This window comes from Callorhinchus milii, unplaced genomic scaffold, assembly GCF_018977255.1.
Source record: "Callorhinchus milii isolate IMCB2004 unplaced genomic scaffold, IMCB_Cmil_1.0 Scaffold1, whole genome shotgun sequence".
Classification (NCBI taxonomy): domain Eukaryota; kingdom Metazoa; phylum Chordata; class Chondrichthyes; order Chimaeriformes; family Callorhinchidae; genus Callorhinchus; species Callorhinchus milii.
In genome coordinates this window covers 126,115,821-126,136,480 of record NW_024704742.1, presented here as the reverse complement: position 1 = coordinate 126,136,480, position 20,660 = coordinate 126,115,821, and the positions used below count along the sequence as shown (strand labels likewise).

At 39.3% G+C, this 20,660-nt stretch overlaps 1 non-coding gene across 1 annotated transcript; it reads right to left on the bottom strand.

Moving 5' to 3' along the window:
- Positions 1–2,960: 2,960 nt before the first annotated feature.
- On the bottom strand, positions 2,961–3,033 carry trnaa-ugc. Its single transcript has one exon. It is a non-coding gene; the product is annotated as a tRNA-Ala (tRNA).
- Positions 3,034–20,660: the final 17,627 nt, after the last annotated feature.

Genomic DNA, 20,660 nt, shown 5'->3' with positions numbered 1-20,660 from the left:
CCAAAATACCTAGCCATAAAAATATGGGTTTGAAACATGATTCATAACTGGATGTTGCAAATTATGGAAGAGAAAGATACTGCAGTGGCAGAGTGAAATTCCACCAGTCGGCAAAAAGATCTTGGTGGTGTGGCTCACACATGAACAATGGTGATTTGGGCAAGGACGACCAGTGCCTATGTGAAACTATGCCAGCAATTGGATGCCAGGACAGGAGCAGAGAGGTATATCCAGTGTTTCTTTTAACTCAAGATAGCACCAGTTGACATGCACGGTTACTATAGATAAGTTAGGAGAGCAGCTAAGTCTCCTTCATAGAGTTTGAGTACTAGACTTGCACAATCTGGCCCAACACCAACTCCGAATCTAGCTTTTGATGCTTTCTTTTGTTTGGTGTTCACTGCTTAAGCGCAATCTACCACAACAAGAACAACAAATTACATTTGTATAGCTTCTTTTGTGTTGGGAGGACATCCCAAAGCATTCGACAGTCAGGGATTTGGACGTGTGGTGCTGGGTTTGAGTGACTAATGTTACCAATGTTGATAATACCTGTGCCATTTCTACCTGAAACCTTTTTGTGTTGCCAGCTTTGCCAAAACAGATAATGGTATGAATAATTTTATGATGAAGGATTTATGAGTTCAGTTTCTGTCAACATTTATGGATTTCATTCCATAATTTTAGATCTCGAACAACAGTTACCTGGTGAGATGCTATGCTTCTGATATCAAGGCAATGCTCTTCTGTCAGCCTTCCCACAAATACAAACTATTCATTGTGACACAGAGCATTTGTAATTCATCCCCTAACCGTCTGTTATTTTGTTGTTGTGCCACACTAAGGATGAGCAGGCACATATTGAAAACACCCAGCTGTTGATATCTTGTATCACACACACAATGCGGAATGAAATGTAACAGATACTCGAAGATACAGTCATTGATACAATGGCTTGAACAGGTTTTTCAGTCTTTTAAGTTTAGTACTTTGTTCATTACATTAAAGTCTGGGACTGATGTTGGTGTAAGAAGATGCAGAGTCCATTTGATTGCTGTCAATTTATTTGACTGTTTAAGATGATGTCATGTTGCGGTGAATTTTGTAGTCAATGATTGAGGTGAGCACCAACAATGCAGTGCAGTGGACTGTTTAGTTCACTTTCCATACGCAATATTGCATTAACTGGGAGAAATTCCACCTGGAACTACACTTATTTATGTGGCATTTTAGAGTTGTCCAGACTTTAATAATAGTAATGCTTGCATTTGAAATAGCCCCTTATCAGATATTCTAGATGTCTGAAAGCGCTTCACAGAGTGAATTGACTATATTTTGGGATGAATTTTGTTTTTCTGCGGGTTGTAACATTTTTTGTTACAGAAAACCAGCTTCAAAATGGAGGCTGTGTTTAAGAATTTGTCAAATTATGGACTCTCTAAAATGCTTCATCAACAAAATAAACTTTTCTCCCCAGATATTCACAAATCAGGTATAAAAAAAGTAAAGTTTAATTGTCGAATATAGTTCCTCCAATTCACTTTCAAATATACAGGATATTATTATATATTACTTTCACTTCAGAAAAGCACTCTAATAGTTTTCAATGCCCAACATACCCGAAACATTGCATTTTTGGCTTATTCTATATTTATGATGCCTTATTCATGTTATTACAATCTTACCCTCACGGGGCAGGACTGCTTGCCAATGCCTCGTGGATGGGTTAATTATTTTACTCTTCCATTCCCAAGTGCATGGTGAACACAGATAAGAATACTCTTCTGAATGTGCCATCACAGACATTTATTTTATGTATTGAATATCCCATTTAGCCCTTCAAACAGCTGCCAGATTCATAGGAACACAGAAACAGGAATAGAACATTCAGCCTGTTGAGCCAGCTCCATCAGTAGATAAGATACATGGCAAATCTTTAATTCCATTTATCTTTTCTCCATGTCCATTGATAGTCTATCCGGGTGTCCTGGCCAACATTCCCTCAGATTAAAAAAAATGGCCATTCACTTCCATAGAGATATATAAGATTTAAAATGAGATTATGAAAGTAAACCCAGAACATTACTTTAGGAAGAGAACACAGAGAACAAGAGAATATAAGTTAGAGTTGCAAAGGACAATTTCAGGACAGGTAATTTCTGGAGGGGTGAGATCAGATTGGCTGAAGGGCCTTTCTTATCTGAACTAATCTTGTGACCTTCTGATATCAAATTCAATTATTATTATTGTTACTTAGCAAGTATCTATTTATATGTTGATTTAGCCAAAGTTAATGCAAGTTTTGGGGGTGAACATGTGCAGCCTCTCTAAATTGTTCTAAATCTACTTTAGGGCCTGTTTGAGAGCTGGGTTGAAATTGGGAATCTGAAAACTACATCTGAATCCCAGGTCATCTAGAATAGAAATAGCAGAATCCACCACCTCAAAGAACACTTTATCTTCTGGGGCTGCAACTGAGTGACCAACAGACATCAACAGCTGTTTGGCTAGTTTCACTATACCTCTCATCCTCCCTTTCCTCAGTTGAGATTATTTTCCTCTTATTAACGTAACTCCTGCTTTCTGAACAAATTAGGTGCCCACAGCTCTTTCCCAGGTGTCCTTGGGAATGGCAGTGTGTGTAAGGAATTTTGAATATTGATCATTAATAATAATAAAAATAATCCTTGAATTTGATGCAGCACCTTATCATGTTTTTGAGATGTCTCAAAGCACTTCACAAAATATAATGTAAAATTAATTGACCATGTGTTTTGTGGGCGAAACATGGTAGCCAATTGCGCGCAGCAGTATCCCACAAAGAGTCGTGGATTGAAGTGACCTTTTTTTTGAAGGAATTATTACCCTGGAAAAGCGATCTGCCAATCGACTAACAACTGGGCTCCTACTTACTGCTAGGTAAACAGAGGTGTGTGGTGTAAGGAAAGTTGCCCAACATTTTGCCCTGCCGGGAATCGAACCCAGGTCCTCTCACTTGCAAGGCGAATGCTCTAACCACTGAGCTACAGGACTCCACTGGGGAAAGAGGAATAAGTTTTCTATGTTTATAACATAGCCTTGAGTTTATGCATCACTTTTATCTGAATCCAACTATAATAATTGCATGGCTCATAACTGCATCTCAGTACAGGTTAGAAATTCACAGAAAGTATAGAAAGTCACTAGAAGTAAACCCACTACAGAAGTAAACCCTTTAGCCCATCATGTTTTGTGCTGGCTTCACCCCCACTGAAACTATCCTCAATAATTTTATCATCATTTATTATTAACCTTCATGTTTCTAAATCACTTTTGAATGCCATTATGAGCTTGACTTCAACAGCCATTTGTGGTAAGGTCTCTGAGACACTACCCAGCATGAAGGGTATATATAAATGCAACTTTGTTTTGTTGTGTAAAGCTTTGCACATGTGTTAGTTTAGATTAGATTTAATATTTTGTCCCAAGAAATTAACATTGTCTGTGGAGTTTGCAAAGGGATACAGCACAAAGGTTGGTTTGCTCATATCCATCTTATCAATATTGTAGATGGAGCTCCCACGCACCACTTCATCTAGAAACAAGAATGATGATCATTTCTTTGACAATGTGAAGTCAATTGCAGAAGTTGAGAGGAGGAAGTAAATAAATAATCAACAAACTTTATATTTAATATAGTGCATTTCATGTCAGGAGCACGTCTCAAAGGGCTTCACAAGTATTGTAAAATCTAGTGACTATGTATTTTGTAGGCGAATGCTTCGATTTTTTTCTGAAGCATCTCTTGAATCAAAAGATTTACTTCTTTCTTGTGATAAAAGGCTTTGTAATAGCTCCTTCTTCCTCCAATTTGATCTGCGACCATTCTTGACTGTAAATCCTGTATAATTGGGTGTTCAAGTGGCGTGGAAGGGAAAGAGGGCTGTTGTCCTTTACCAGCATATCATTACATGCAAGTATCATTAATGCCATTGCTGTATCTCAATGCTAAGATGCAACCTTACCTCATGACCATAATAAAGCAACATGAATGAATATATTCTATTGGCACCACAATAACAATGTGCGGACTTGGTTAATAAGATGTCTGAAGTCAGCCTGGCTCAGTTGGTAGCACACTTCCCTGTAAATTATAAAATTGTGCATTCAAGGTTTTTGTTGGGACTGAGCTCATTATCCAGGGTGACACCCCAATGCAATGCTGTGGGACTACTGCATTGTCAAAGGTGAAATGCTAAACCAAGGTCCCATCTCCCTGTTCAGGTGGACGTTAAAGATCTTATGACCCTATTTGAAACACGAAAGGAGGTTCTCCAAATCATAAACAATTATAAACAATTCCCCAGATAAAACTTGTCATAATTTCATGACTGTATGTGGGACGTTGCTGTACATAAATTGGCTGCTGCATGTGCCTACAAATGTACAGTCACAATACTTTACGATGTTTCCTATGAAGTTTTTGGAGACTTTTTAACAATGTGATAAAGAATGCAAGGATTATTATAAAAGGAATCAGGGTTATAAAACCATATTAAATTTTTGGCTGGAGTTACAGTTTGTCCTATATGCTCGTGTTATAGTTAGTCTCAATTTCACAAGATTACAAAAAGATTTTGGAAAAGGGTTTGTAATAGAATGTCTTGTGTGAAGGATATAAATCGCAGACAAATTTGACAAAACCAATAATGTTTGCTCTCTCACATAACCAACAGCTAACTCAGATCTTAATTTCAAATGTATGTTACTACGTGAATAACTATCTTTGAAATGTTAACGCTGAACTTTCTGATGCCAGAAACCCCTGCCTGTCTCCTGCTCTCCTGTGGTAGAGTTCAGTTTTCACAACACTTGTCACCCAAGGATTAAACCCTGCAGCATTTACTGTCAGTGCAGTCTGAACAATACGTTACCTTTGTTGGCCAGGAATGTCTAATGCGGCATTCATAAATTGTTGTGAAATTTTGTTCTCGGTGACTCTGTTTCATTGGCTTTGTCTTTCATTATTTTGTCCAATAGTTGCTTATTGAGCAAGTACACCTCTACAAAAGCCACTTTAAATGGAGTCCGTGTCCTAGATGATTCTGACTTCATCAAGGTTAAAGAAAAGCTGCACCAAATCATGTGTAATGGATCTTTGCTGCAGATCTATATGAAAAATATTTTATTTCACTGAGAAGACCTAAGGCCCTCTTTTTTGAAAAGTTGCCAAAGTTGATACAATTTCAGGAATAATGTGATTACCATCCAAGATTTGCTATTTAGCTAATGTCATTATTAAAGGAGTATGAAAAGCATACCATGTATAATTTAAGCACAATGATTAATAAGGAAGCACTGTGAAGTAATACAAATAGGAAGGCTCTAATTCCACAGAAGTACAGTACACAGAGATTATTTTCTCAGCTGCTTGAGCAACGCTCTACATAAAGTGATATTTATCCTCTAGTCTACCTGTGTTATTTTTGGGTGCACTCTGTCTCCTGCTCTCGAAGCTTTTACTTTTATTAATGCTGCAGTATCTCTTTCCCAGTTCTGAATGAGTGTCAGATCTATTTCACAAATTTAAAATGAATCAGCTGGTGATAGCCTCTTTGACGGCCTAGTGGGTAAAGTCACCACTGGGTACAGCACAAGGTCATTCAGACTGGCAGGTTGCAGGTCTGTGCTGAGATAGCTGATGTGAGGCAGACCCAATGCTTAGTGCAGTATTGACCTTAGCTGAGGTTCTCATTCTCAGAGGGTATCTGGAGACTGACTCCCTGTTGCGAAACTGAAAGTACATGTGTGTGTGGATTTCAGGTAAAGACAAGACAAGACTTAGCTGCAAAGTCTCCCATGGCCAGAATTCCTAAGGTGCACACATGGAGTTTTGCATGGAGAATTAACTGATAAAAGAGAATAAAAGATACAGATAATGCTTATCCTCCATCAGTCTTACTCAAGTAAAGGAATAATGGCCAAAGAAAATCCTGAAACCTTGAAATTACAAAGAAACGGGTGAATTAATGCAATTGCAAAAAAAAGTCCAAGAAGACAAAATATTTGCAATAATAATGTGATTTAACAGCTTAAAAGTTAATCCTTGATTACAATTGGAAAAAAATGGTTTAGATTTACTCTATTTATGTAAGCAGTCTAGAGAGTCCAGAATTTGGCAAATTGTGGAATTCAGTCTTTAACTGGGAAGCTGGTTTTCTGCAATTTTTATGTTAACCTGGTTTCAAAATTAAGAGTGTACATAAGAATTTGCCAAATTCTAGACATTCTCAAATTGAGAAAATCTAGCCCCAGGAGGAATTTCTCCCCAAACATGTGATTTAAAATGTGGAGACCTGCTATCTGGCATTCTTAGATGGTACTAGATTTGATTAATGTCGATTGATAAACACCACAGTCAGAGGATTGCCATTATAAAGTGATGCACTTATCAATACTGAGAATTACATTTAGCAAAATTGACCTCTACTCATTAAGGTGAAGGAAGTCCATGCAAAAAGAATATTTTCCTACATTGATCGTAGAGCATTAACACCCTCTCCCAAATGAGGTATAAAACAGTTATATAAGTTGTCCAGTTATGTAACAGTTGTCCTGGGCACAATCCCCCAGATACAGTTGGTCACTCACTCTATGGCTGTTTGTGGGACATTGCTGTGAGCAAATTGGCTGCTGTGTTCACCTACACAGCAATGACTCACAAACAGCCATAAACACTTGCTAGTAAAATCTTGGGAACCACTTTGAGATGTGTCAATGACGTAATTAGGCGGCATGTCAAAATGCAAGGATTATTATGTAGAGGTCCTTCACACCATCCCAAAAATTGGCTCTGTTTTACATGAATCACTAAAACTAACATAAATCTGCTACAACTTTACAATAAAAAAGGAGCTGCAAAATACAAGCTCTGTCTCCCAGTTTCTTGAGGCTGCTCCAGTTCATTTCACTCACGGTCCCTTATAGCTAATGTTACTGTGTTTATATCGCACTGCTGGCAGCACAAATTGTGAGGTTTTTGGAGTTTAAAAATCCCTGTATTTCTGAAATTTCACTCTCTGCAGAGAATCTGAGTTGCAGTTGCATAATTTGGCACAATGACGTCAAATGCTTCGGAACATTTTTTTCTCTATCGATCACTACCAAAATAACATTACAGGAGGCTGGGAGGTGCACTTGAATATCAGGTGACTTTGTACTTGGCTCTTTAACCAGTTGTGCTATTATAGTAAAGCTGTAGTATTAATAATACGTGCATTTGATATATCACCTTTCAGATGAGGAGGACGTGTCATAGAGCTTTCACAGGATTTACTGTAGTGTGTAGTGACTGTTTATTTTGTAAGTTAATGCAGCAGTCAATTTGCACAAAGAAATATCCCACAAACAGTCATGAAGTGAATTATCAATTTTATCTGGGGCATTGTTGGCCCGGACACTGGGAGAAACTCCCTTTGCTTTTTGACTGGCCGTGGGATCTTTAACAACAACCTGAATAGACTGATGGAACCGTAGTTTAACGTCTCATCCAAAGCTTCATCTGTAACCTTTTATATACACTAATGTGATACATACCCTGTTAGCAACCCTTAGCCCGAAATTTCAGCTAATCTTAGCCTGTGAGACCATTCTGCTCCAAAATGTAAGAATTCATAAAATGCTGGAAAATTCTTAAATTCAGTTTTAATTTGGAAGGTGGTTTTACACAGATCTTAAAATTAAATTAACTTCCAAATTAAGACAGAATTTAAGAATTTCCACAATTCAATATATTTTTAGGAAAAATTCGTCTTGCAGGCCAATACTAGACAAAATCTCAAACCTTCAATGTCCATATATACTTAGTGGTGTGAGAAATTTGTCTCCTCAAATTCATAGCTTATCTGGATGGCACAATTAGTAGCACTCTCACTTCTAATTTAGAAAGTTAGACTATGTGAGTTCCAAGCTCCACAATGGGACTTGGAACTCATATAGTCAAAGGTAGCACTCCAGTCAATGCTGGAGGTGTACTGCATTGTAAAAGATGCCGTCCTTCAGGTGAAATGTTAATCCAAGGTCCAGTTTGCTTGTTCAGGTGGACATTAAAGATCCCATAGTACTATTCAAAAAGAGAAGGACATTTCTTCTGCTGTCTTTACTAATCCCTCAAATAAAATTATTCATTCCCCTCATCGCTCTAAATGATGTAATACATTACAAGAAACCATCACTTGTACCATTTCTCCAATTCCAAAAGATGATATAAAATAGGTTAGAAAAATCTCCAATTTCAGGATTTTAAGGAATGGAGATGATTCAAAAATGGTAAATTAAAAGTGTCCAAAATTAACTAACAAAACAAAAATAGAAACCTTGAAGGCAGACGCCAATCTCTTTATGTGACCCCTGGTGTGAAACAAAGGAGAGCACTGCTGCAGATATCAGTGGAAGGTTGAAGGTTTAGTAAGAAACTAATTAGACCTATTGTTCTGAGCTTGTGTATACATACCATAACCCGCTCTGCCTTCCCACAACCTCCATAACATTGCCCGGCTCCGCCACTGCTTCAGCCCTCAGGCCGCCGAAATACTCATCCACGCATTCATCACTTCTAGGGTCGACTATGTCAACTCCCTGCCTTATCACTTTCCCTACTCTTTGCTCCACAAGCTGCAGATCATTCAGAACTCTGAAGCTTGTATCTTTTTCCGCACCAGGCTCTGTAACCCCATCATACCAACCCTCACCCAGCTCCACTGGCTCCCCATACCCCAAAGAATAGAGTTCAAAATCCTCGTCCTTGCCTTCAAGGCCCTGCACGGCCTTGCTCCTCCCTATCTCCTCAACCTGCTGACCCCATATCACCATTACATAATGTTCCAAAGCAGCTTAGTTCAGTTCAAAAATTGCTCCACAGAGAATTACCCTCAAATTACTAAATGAATTAAGGCAGGCTATGGACATTGCTTCACTCTCCCATTGCACAAACAATTTTCTTACTGAGTCAGACAGCCAGAATGCAAATTCACCTTCGCTGTCATCCTTAAAAAATGTTTAGGATGCAACCCCCTCTGGCATCCAAGTGAAGTCCCAGTTTTTATTATTAGCAAAAGTAATTATTACAAACACAAATTAAAGTGCATGGATTCATAGGTAACCTTGTGACATGGCTTGTTAATTGGTTGGGAGGCAGGAAACAGAGTGGGGATAAAGGGAACGTTCTCTGATTGGCAGGATGTGACAAGTGGTGCTCCTCAGGGGTTTGTACTGGGGCCTCAGCTTTTCATATATATAAATGACTTGGATGAAGGACTAGAAAGTTGTATATCTAAATTCGCAGATGACACAAAGTTAGGAGGCACAGTAAGTTGCATTGATGGGAGCAGGAAGTTTCAAAGATATAGTAAGTGAGTGGGCAAAATTGGCAGATGATGTTCAATGTCGGTAAATGTGAGGTCATCCACTATGGATCAAGAAAATCAAATTGGAATATTTTCTTAATGGTGGGAAACTAGGAACTGTGGAGGAGCAAAGGGATTTGGGTGTCCATGTATACAAATCACTAAAACTGGTTCACAGGTACACAAAGTAATTAAAAAGTCTAATGAAATGTTGGTCTTTATCTCTAGAGGGCTGGAATACAAAGGTGAGGAAATTATATTTCAATTATACAGATCCTTGGTCAGACCCCATCTGGAGAACAAAAGACAGTTTGCCTACAAAATACATAGCCACTGTACTTCACAAATACAATCCTGTGAATGGGCTTTGAGACCTCTCAATAACCATCGTGCATCTCAAATGCAAGGATTGGATTATTATTGTTATTATATTATGTGTGCATTGCTAAAGATATGAAGCGTAATTCCGACTGGAATTAAAGACTAGGCCAGAAACACTGCCTAATTTTTGCCAATAGAACATTTTGCTTTCAATTTTTATGTAAGATTCTGAAATTTTGTGTTAATATGGAAACTGTTTTTTCATAGTTCTTAAAAAGAACCGGTATCCAATTTAAAAAGATCAATCTTTCAACAAGGCACTAACACAAGCATTTTGTGATCTAAACTGTGCACAACAATGTTGGGCTGGAACTTGGCATTGGAATCACAATCCAGTGGAGGATTGTACCTGTGTTTGTACCTCAGTGTTGCTGACACTGAATGAGTTAATGCAATGAACTGGATCCAAACTATTTATCGCAAATGAGCGTTAGCAAGGTTGATGCTTCCGAGGTGCATTACTGCAGCTCTTAAGTGTCATAGGAGGTTTCAACAAAATATTCCAAAAATAACAGTGCTGTCGTCACTGAAGGCTGACCTCAGCAGCCAGAGTAACAGCTAATTAATACAGTTATTATTGACTGAATCTACTGGATTCTAAAGTGTGTCTGTTTCCTGTCTGGTGTCACATCACAATCAAAAAAGGGGGCTCGGGGGGAGGGGGAGGGATGCTATCACAAAACCTGTACATTAACTTTGCTACCTTATCATCACTGTATGTTCTCAACCCACAACTTGTGCCAAGGTCGGACACTTTTCCCCCCTTCTTTCTTCTTCAATGCTCCTTTTCTCAAAGATTTCTCTGTTGCAATCCTGAGTGCAATAATCTTGATTCATTTTTCACGATTTATAAATTGCCTGAGCCCTAGAAAATAGTGGTGATGATTCAATCCTAAAGCATTGATTGAATGATTTTTCTAAAAATTCCTGCTATCATTTCATTGTAATAATCAAGTGATTTAACGGAATACTAAATGAATAGATTTGACTGTGTACTCACAGTATTAAACTTCTGTCTTCCTTTGTGCACAAAGTCAATTCTCTCTCTCTCATAGTGTCAGTCCTCCTCTCTCTCTTACTCACTAACAATGAATAAGTTATGAAGAACTGATTCAACTCTGAGATGGGCTTTGCTGGAGTTGGGAAAATCAGCTTTACGTTACTAGTTGCCTCTGGAAACAAACTAACAAAGTAATATAATAGTGATGTAACCAAGTCTTGACTCTTCTGCAACTGAAAGATTGCATAGAACTTCCATTTCTGCTTAAGCCATTCTTTGAATGGCTTGAGGCTGACTGCACAAAGTGTTAAAGGGTTGTGATCCTTATTAAATGAGTCAGACACATCGGCTGTAGAAATAAAAGTGTTTGATTAACCCTTTGGACTCTCAAATTCCACATATTCATGATATCCCTGCTTCCCTCGGTTCATGTATACCGGCTGCATATTTCTCTATTAATTACAAAAGGCTTGTGATTTTGACATGCTGTGACAAGTGGCTATTCAAGCATTAGAGAGGTCTCAGGTAGAGGTTCAGCAAAATGCTGGATAGCTCCAAGGATTACCTTCATTTAGACAACTGTCACAATATGCCTTTTGGCTTCTGGAGTCAACGGTAATTTAAGATGCATTTAAAATTGATGATATGCCTCTGGTTTCCTTTCTTCAGCATCAGAGAACAATTCTGCATATAATGTAGTGTATTAGGAAATATATGGTACAGACTAAAAGGTGTTAACATCTTACATTGTTTGACAGTACAATAGAAACACAGATACAGTATATGAAAGAACAAACATATTTTTATAGTGCCTTTAATGTAAAAAATGCCTCAAAGTACTTCATAGGAAATATAACAGGTACCAAATCGACCTGTCCGCTCCCTCCACTCAACAGGCTGCAGCTTGCTTCATGTCCCCTGCCCAGCCTGCCCCACCATTAGTGGCCGGGCCTTCAACCTCTCTGCTCCCAACCTTTGGAACTCCATCCCACAGATCCTTTGCCTTGCTCCCTTACCTCCTTCAAAGCATGTCTCACGACCCTCTTCTTCAACTGCGCCTTTGGTCACCATCCTACCCATACTCACTCTGCCCTCCACCCCTCCTAATCCCAACCCACTGCTCGGGTCCGAATTCCTGACTATCCAGCACCTTGGGATGTCCCCCCACTCTACACAGATGAGATCAAAGGCAAGGCCTTCTTCACCTGAATCAGTCTTGTGATCTGTGAACAGCTATGATTGGAATGACTAATCTACATGAAAGAATTGTTGGTCAGGACACTGAGAGAAGCTGCATTCTCATGTTGAATAGAGTTAAGGAATCTTTAACGTCTACCTAAAGAACAGGCAGATGAGATCTCAGTTTTCAGTTTAATGTCAAAGCTGAATAACAATGCGGAGCTTCTCCCAGTATTGCACTCAAGTGTCAGTCTAGACTATTGGCTCCAAATTCCACTTAGTCTCAGCCTAATGATTCCAAATTAAGACTGAATTCAAGAATTCTGCACTACCTTTCAATTTTAAAGCAAAACGGTAGGCTAGGATCATAATAATAATTTATGTATTTGATATAATGCCTTATCACGTCTTCGACATGTCTCAAAGAGCTTCACAGAATATACTGTAAAGTGCACCGATCGCACATCCTGCAGGCAAAATGGGGCAGTCAAATGTGCACGACAGTGTCCCACCAACAGTCGTGGATTGCGATTGAGGCCTACCATGAGACTCAAATGCACTCATAATTTCAAAACCAGAAGCAAGAGTCTACCAACAGAGCCAGTCTAGCATCATAATGTTTGCAGCACATATTGTACATGAAAGAGCACATGATTGCAGAGATGTTATAACCATTCACACAATATATGTGAATAAATCACACTACACAAATTCAGGAAGAATAATTTGCAACTGATTAAAAAGGTATACAGACTGCAGTAACTGCCCATAGAGAATAGAGTATTAAGATAATATTATGTTGTAGGTGGAGGTGAGGAGGAAATGGGTGACTAATTAGGTAGGAAGCAATTATCGACTTTAAGTAAACAATATTTAACCTTTGGAAAACAGCTTTAGAGTTTCATTTCTTTATTGAAAGTGGTATTGAAAGTGCTGGAAACCTTTGCTAGACTTTCCACAATGCTACTGAGAGGATAAAGAGCTTGATTTCCATCGTAGATTCATAGCTTCATGTGCTTTGTACCAGTCTCTGTGTGAAAAAATTTCCCTAATCTTCGTTCTGGACCTCCTGGTTCTGATTTTAAAACTTTGCCCTTTCGTTCCAGACTGCCTGACTGCTGGAAATAATCTTTCCTTGTCTGCCCTCACACCAACATGTATGCCTACATCATATTCCCTGAAATCTCAGCCTTCTGAGCTCCAAAGAAAAAAGCCCTAGTTTATCAAGTCTTTTCTTATAACTGTATTTCCTCATTCCAGCAACTGCACTGCCTCCAGGGTCTTAACATATTTCCTACAATGAGGAGCCCAAAACTGTGCAGTTTCCCAACAGTAGCCTGACCATCTGTTGTGCATGTTTAGAAGATTGCAGTATATAATAATAAATAATAATAACTAGCACTTGTTGAGATCACCCAGGCGTTTGGCATATGCATATGCAGAAACCCATTACTAAGTTTAAAAGTATCCAAATCAGACTGAGAGTGTGGGTGGGTGGGTGTTAGCAGGCGGACAGGTGGGTGGGGTCAAACCAGTGATGCCTTTTCACAGATTCAATGTGGTAATCATCACTTTGAATCTATCTTATCTTTTTGCAATCTGACCTAATCGTTTCAATTATGCTTTTGGCCACCTTCCCTGCCTCATCCTCAGTTTCCTCGCCTCCCCCTATTCCCCCGCCAGTTCAGGCTCACAGACAGCTGTGTGAAGTGCTTTGAGACATATTTGTACGGACGGAGTTAAAGTAAAATGCTTATTCTGCAGAAATACTGAAAAACACAGTGGCTTTGACTTTGTTTACCAGGAAGGTGCCTTCTTATAAGAATTGGAAAAAAGCACTTGGCATAAAAAGGTTTTAATTGTCAACCAACAGTTTGAACATATGCCCTACAGTATATCAGGCCTCTGAGCTTTAAACACAAAGTGTGTATGTGCTGCTTGGTTGGTTTGGACTTTACACAATACTGAATCAGGGTCAGTCAGTAACAATGAGATGCGGATCTGACTGACCCACATCTACCTGCTGCTGCCCCAGGGACAGGTAACTGATCATTATCTTACTCTTTGAAACCTGGTTACTACCATTATTGCGTCTGGTGATAGTGATTCAATGCTCTATCTATAACTATTATAATAAAGGAAACAAATGTGAAACTGGGGCTTGGGGGCACAGCTGTAGGACAAGAAGTAGATTTTTGGTGTTATCCACATGCATGTGGAAGTTGACCCCATGTCTGCTATTGACATTGCCAAGAGGGAGCGTGTAACTGCGAAAAAGATGGGGGCCAAGGATGGAACCTTGGTGTACGCCACAGGTGACCCAGTGGAGGCAGGAGAGAAAATGTTTGTGGAGATGAGTTGATGATAATAATAATAATAATATTCCTTGCAATTGATATAGAGCCTTATCACAATGTTGAGACATCTCAAAGAGCGTCACAGAATATACCGTGAAGTAAATTAACTGTATATTTTTGGGGCAAAACCACAAAATGATGGCAGTTGGTGAAGTAAGACTCAAATCAGGAGAGCGCGGTCCCATTGAAATGGATTAGGGAGGTGAGGCAGTCGAGCAGGATGGCGTGATCACCCTTCATTATGCAGCTTTACTGTTTCACATGTTGATTTATAGCCAAATAAGGCTGAACATATCATTTGATACATGTGCATGCACTTACTCATGTCACTGTGGCAATGAAATGTGTCTCTGCAGCATTGACAGTTCATTAACATTTATGCTATAATCTGATGCTTTGACCTTTGGTTGTTCTTCTTATGTAATTCACATGCTGCTGCTGCTGCTGCTGTTATTGAAATGTGCTGTTCTTTCAAGTGTTCCGATCACCTCCAGGAATTAAAGAGAACATTCATTTTCAATTGGTAATGAATATTTCTGCTCCACTTTCAAATTATATTACAACAAATAACAATGCAGAACGCAGTACAGTGCTTAGCTACTCCAACTGCCCTGCCTGTTAGGTCTTTGATTCACAGTTATGGAGAACATATTAGGGAACTAAATTTCACTTGAGTCTATGTTTATTTATGTAGCATTTCAGAGCGGTCTGAAATTTGGCAAATTCTTAAATACAGCCTCAACTGTGAATCTGCTTCTCTGTCGTTTTTTCCATTTCCTCCCACCTGCAGAAATCTTTTAAATTGTTTTGGTTTCAGCTAAGCATGAATTCTGAATACCTGGAATCTGGTAAAATGGGGATTTACTGTAGATTTAAATAATGAAATCAATTATTTTGTAACATGTACAAGTACATGCGCAAAACCTTCAGCATTTTAGGACATTCTCCTGACCAAAAAGTCACTACACAAATGTAATTTGTTATTGTTGTTCCCTCTTCTCTTTGCCCAGTATTTTCCCCTGTCTGGGCACATTTCTGTCCTCTACGCACTGGTAATCCTGCTAATTGCCCATTGTGAGGCCAGTTAGAGGCCTTGAGGCTTCACACCATCAACTTCCAATTGGTTGCTTAAATTCTAGAAGCTCTGTATGAAGTTGACACTTGTCCCATGCGCACTAGTCATACGCATAAATACACCGCAATTCCTAAAGGCCACAGCAACCCATGGAGAAAATTCGCCCCTAACTGTATGTCTCAGCAGCATGAAATCATCAGTCCAGACACATGTGTGTTAACTCTATTGCTGCCACTTATTTAACAATCCATCATTTGCTACTGTTCCTAAGAATGCAGCAAGGTCACATTACACAAAAGTCAATATATGCATTACTCTTTATCTTTTATGTGTATTGCTCTTTATATTTAATGCTTTATCTGTAATTAGAATAATGACTATCCTTCTTGTTGTAAATTGGGGTCTCCTTGGAGCTGAATTGGCTCCAAGGTGACATATTTGGCAACAGAATGTCAGAATCGAACCCACCCTCTGGCGGTCTCAGTAATTGCCGGGCCAGGCAGTATTCCAGGGCACTACTCATGACAGCCCTGCCAGCCTAGCTCATCGGTAGAACTTGGAAGGGCAGATGAGTCAAGGACTCTTCTCACTCATCTCCTGTTAACAGTGATATCAATGGTAAGCTACGCAGTTTTAGCTGGTTAGACTCCAGCACATTCAGGAGTCCCCAAGCCTGGCCTCTTTCCAACCTGGAGAGAGTGTGCATTCCATTCCAACAATTTACCTCTGGAATTTCCAAGTATAGGTGGGATGAATGGAACTCTCAGTTTGGTTTGGAAGCCTGGTGATGGCATGTGTCATTTAATGCATTAAACATTACCAAAAAACAGACAAAATAAACCTTGGGTTTGAATTTGTGTTAGCTCCCGGAGGTGATGCTTACAAGTTGAGCATTTATTTATTAAAAGAATTATTCCAGAAAATAATAAGGGAAAAATTAGCAGTATTCCTGGAAGGGATCCTTATCTTAATAAGCACAAGAAACACATTATGTTTTATGCACTACTACAATTTTTGCTATAAGGATACATAGATATTATATTATAGATAAATAGTCCACTTCTGCAAGGATTCCTTTATTTTACAGAAAATCTTGCCTGTGTGTAGATAGAGCAAAGAAAATAAGTAAATAACTAAAACTCGTAGCAACAACAACAACAGAATTACATTTGTGTAGCACCTTTTACATCGGGAGGACGTCCCAAGGCGTTGGACAGACAGAGTTACAGACCTGAGCTGAGGGTCGGGGTGGGGGAGGGTGGAGGGTAGGGGGAGAAGCAGGGAGATCGAAAGCACGGTTGAAGAGGAGGGTCTTGAGGTGGGTCTTGAAGGTAGCGAGGGAGGGGCCGAGACGGAGGGACTGTTGGATGGAGTTCCAGAGGGTGGGTGCAGAGTGGCGGAAGGCCCGCCTGCCAATAGTGGGGCGAGCAAGGTGGGGGACGTGAAGCAGGCCAGAGCCCGCTGAGTGGAGGGAGCGAACAGGGTGGTAGGGGGTTAGGAGGTCGCACTGGTAGTGGGGAGCAAGACCATGGAGGCCTTTAAAGGTGAGGACCAGGATCTTGAACTGGATCCTCTGTGTGATGGGAAACCAGTGGACCTAGGCAAGGATGGGGGTGATAGGATTGCGGAGCCTGGTGCAGGAGAGGACACAACATCAGAGCAACTTGCATTTATATAGCGTCCTTCACAAGTGGTAACGTCTTGGAGCGCTGAAGCGTACAAAATCCCAATAGAAATCCAATTAAAAATCGCTGTAATTTTGACCAAATGCTGAAAATTCACAAGTCAACCACCATGTGACAGAGATGAAATGGCTTCGACTGTGAGTTTTGATGAAGCGTCGTACCCGAAATGTCAACCTAATTTTTCTCTTTCTGCTGCTGCTACAGATCTCTAGGATTACCATTCATTTCAGAATCATCATTCCGTTGACATCATATGTTTTCTGGAGTAAGTTTTTCTCTTGTGGAAGTAAAGGAAAGCCCGGAACCAGCCCAGGAATCAAAGAGGGGGAATCTGCAGGAACAAATGCAGTGCAGACAGATCAGCGCACAAACTAAAATGAGAGGTAAAGATTTTAGGGTTCTGATGAAAAGTCAAACTGGAAATGTTAACCTATCCTCTTTCACTTTCCACCTGACCTGTCATGAATGTCAGACTTTTTAGAATTCATACTTTTTTTCTTCTTTTTAGTTTTGGATTAAAAAGCAGATGGTTGTTTGTGAATCTTTTCAGTACATTAATAGCAGAAGTTCAGCAGTTTTGGGCTTCTGAAACAAGAGGAAATTATGATTCAATTGTTTCTGTCTTTGTTTGTAAGTTTACATAGCGATGGCCTGAAAACAATGTTAGTGCAGTATAACAAGCAAATTCAGCTGGTCCTGATAGATGATGATTTGATACATTGTGAATGTAATTTTTATCAACTGGGGGTGTCTGACGTGCATGGAAACCCCTTGCCGTGCTTAAGATTTGCAGCTGCTGATATTGTGGCACTTGACAGCTCGTGGGTGAGAGAGATACTGCCTTAATCGAACAAATAAAATCAGATATCATGGTGTTCTAAATGTAAGGGTTATAAATATAATTAATTATATAATAATTCAGATCATTATCATTACATTTGATACAGCACTTTTCATGTCGGGAGGATGACCCAAAATGCTTCTCAGGATTTCACTGTAAACCTGATTGTATTTTTGCGGGTGAACATGGTAGCCAATTTGTGTCAGTTAAAGTCCACAAACAGCAATCAATGACCAATAGAATGACCAATTTTATTTGGGGGAGTATTGGACAGGTAACCGTGAGAAACTCCCATCTCTTTTTGAATAGTGCTCTGGGATCTTTAATGGTCACCTTAACAAACTGAAGTGACCTTGGTTTAACGTCTCATCCAAGGATAGGAACCTCCAAGTACTGCAGTACACTCCCAGTACTGTATTGGAATGTCATCTTAGACTAAATGAGTTCTAAGTCTCAACATGGGGCTTGAAACCACATTTTATTTATGCCCTCTAGGATCTTGAATCCTTCTGTGAAATCACTTGTGATCCTTCTCCCATTGTGCATTTTTTGTGCCTCAAATCTTACTTTATAACTGAAGTATCTAATTCTCATTATCAATCTGCTTGCCCCTCGCTATTTCTCTTCTGCTTTCCACAACCAGAATAATACACATTAGGTGCTGATAATTTCAGTGATCTATCCACCCCAAATCCCTCTTTGGTGTTGCATCCTGTAGACACTTTATATCCACTTATATCAGGTGCATTCATTACAATTCAGTTGAATCACTCCATTTTCTGTTAAAATGTCCAAATTGCAATTTAATTTTCAATGCATAGCAAATACATTTGCCCTTTACATATTTAAACTCTTTTATAAATGACTGGTTATATAATAGATCTCAACTGAGCAGTTGTATTGCATTCCTAAAATCTATTGTCGTCAGTGCCCTTTTGCTTCATAATAGTTCCTGTGAAAATGAATATCCAACAATCTAATTTAAGCTTTGCATTCACTGCTAGTGATCTTAGCAAATAGGTTGCATACAATGAACTTTGTGGTCCACAAAATGCTTGGGCTTCAATACCTCAAGATTTGGAGTAGGAGTAATTTTCCGGGAAACATTCACAATAATCTTCTGTTAATTTTGGTATTGGCTCAAGAGTAGTATTAACTGGACCCAATGAAGCATGTGCAGTACTGAGACATAAGGTTCCATATATCCTCTGCCATATCCATCCTTAGAATTGTCATTGCATTGCTCACCAGTCTAATATGCCACAAGCTTCCCCATATTACTAACAAAGGCTCCTCGAAGCACACAACGCAGAACAGAAGCACAACTCTTAAGCTATTTTTGGAAATGACTGGTTTCACAGTTCTATAAAAAGGCTTGTGCTAACATGATAGCAGTCACAAAGCAACAGCAGATGCACTTTCCAGAAATCACTTCTGAACTTTGTGAAACGTTTGCAAAAACGAGCTTTGAAGGAATTCTCTTTGACTGTGTAAGTCACCTATTTCTGTCGGCATGTTTATGATCCTTCTGCTTCTTTGACCCAACTTCTTAGTTCCACACTTCTAAGTTTCCACTTTTACAAGGTGAACTCAAACGTATTTCCCCCCAAAACAAAAACTCTTGCTGCATTCATAGAAAGTTATTCACCGGGATCCAACTGAAAGAAAGAAACCCTGGACATGGTATGATGAATGCTTTTGGTAAATTATTAATTTCAGTATATCATAGGTCTCAGCATTGCAGCTGAGTGAATTAAAACTGGAAGATGAGATGAGGCAAATAAAGTGTTTACATTCCCTGGAACATTGCAGCAACTGAAATTATTCCATCAAAATTTCATAAGCAATTCATCCACAGAGTGTCTTCATTGTACAAGATGATATTGTTTACATTTCAAAGATATCCAGCAACTAATTACTCCAAAAACAATGTTCATTTACACCTCAAGAAGACAAGGCTTTAATTATTTGTGGAACTGTTTTCAGCACCCCTTTCTATGGTCTTACTTGTAATTTAAAGCAACATTACAGTAATGCCAGAGGAATATGATTAAAAATCCCCAACAACACAATTAAACAACCCCGTGTCAGTCTGTCACAGTCGATAGTACTCTTCCCTCTGAGTCAGAAGGTTGTGGGTTCAAGCCCCATGCCGGGACTTTGAACTCACAAGTCGAGGCAGACGTTCCAGTGCACTGCTTGGGATGTACTGCATTGTAGGAGAAGCTATCCTTTGGATTAGATCTTAAACTGCCAGTTCAGGTGGATGTTAAAATTCTCATGCCACTACTCAGAAAGTGAAAGCAGTTTCTACCAGTGTCCTTGCTCAACAGCACACAAATTGGCTACCATGTTCACTTACAGTCACTGCTCTTACAGTAAATCCTATGAAGGGCTTGAAATATCATTCAGATGTGAAAGGTGCCATATCAAATGTAAGGATTATTAATAATTTTACTGCCTTCTAACTAAAGTCAAATTCCTACAAGCAACTACAATATCTACTAGTTTTTAAGCTTTCTTTGTTATTTGAAAGTTATACTAAGAAATCTGTGGAGCAAGCTGAATCAGAACCCTACAGGCACAAGGCCTTAGAGTCATGAACAATTTGTCAGGACCTTTCCATGCGTGACTAACCACTGCCCTGTATTAGACAGGTTTAAATAGTGAAATAACAATACAATGCAAAATTACATTTGTATAGCGCCTTTGACGTCAGGAGGATGTCCCAAGGCGCTGGACAGTCAGGGATTTGGACC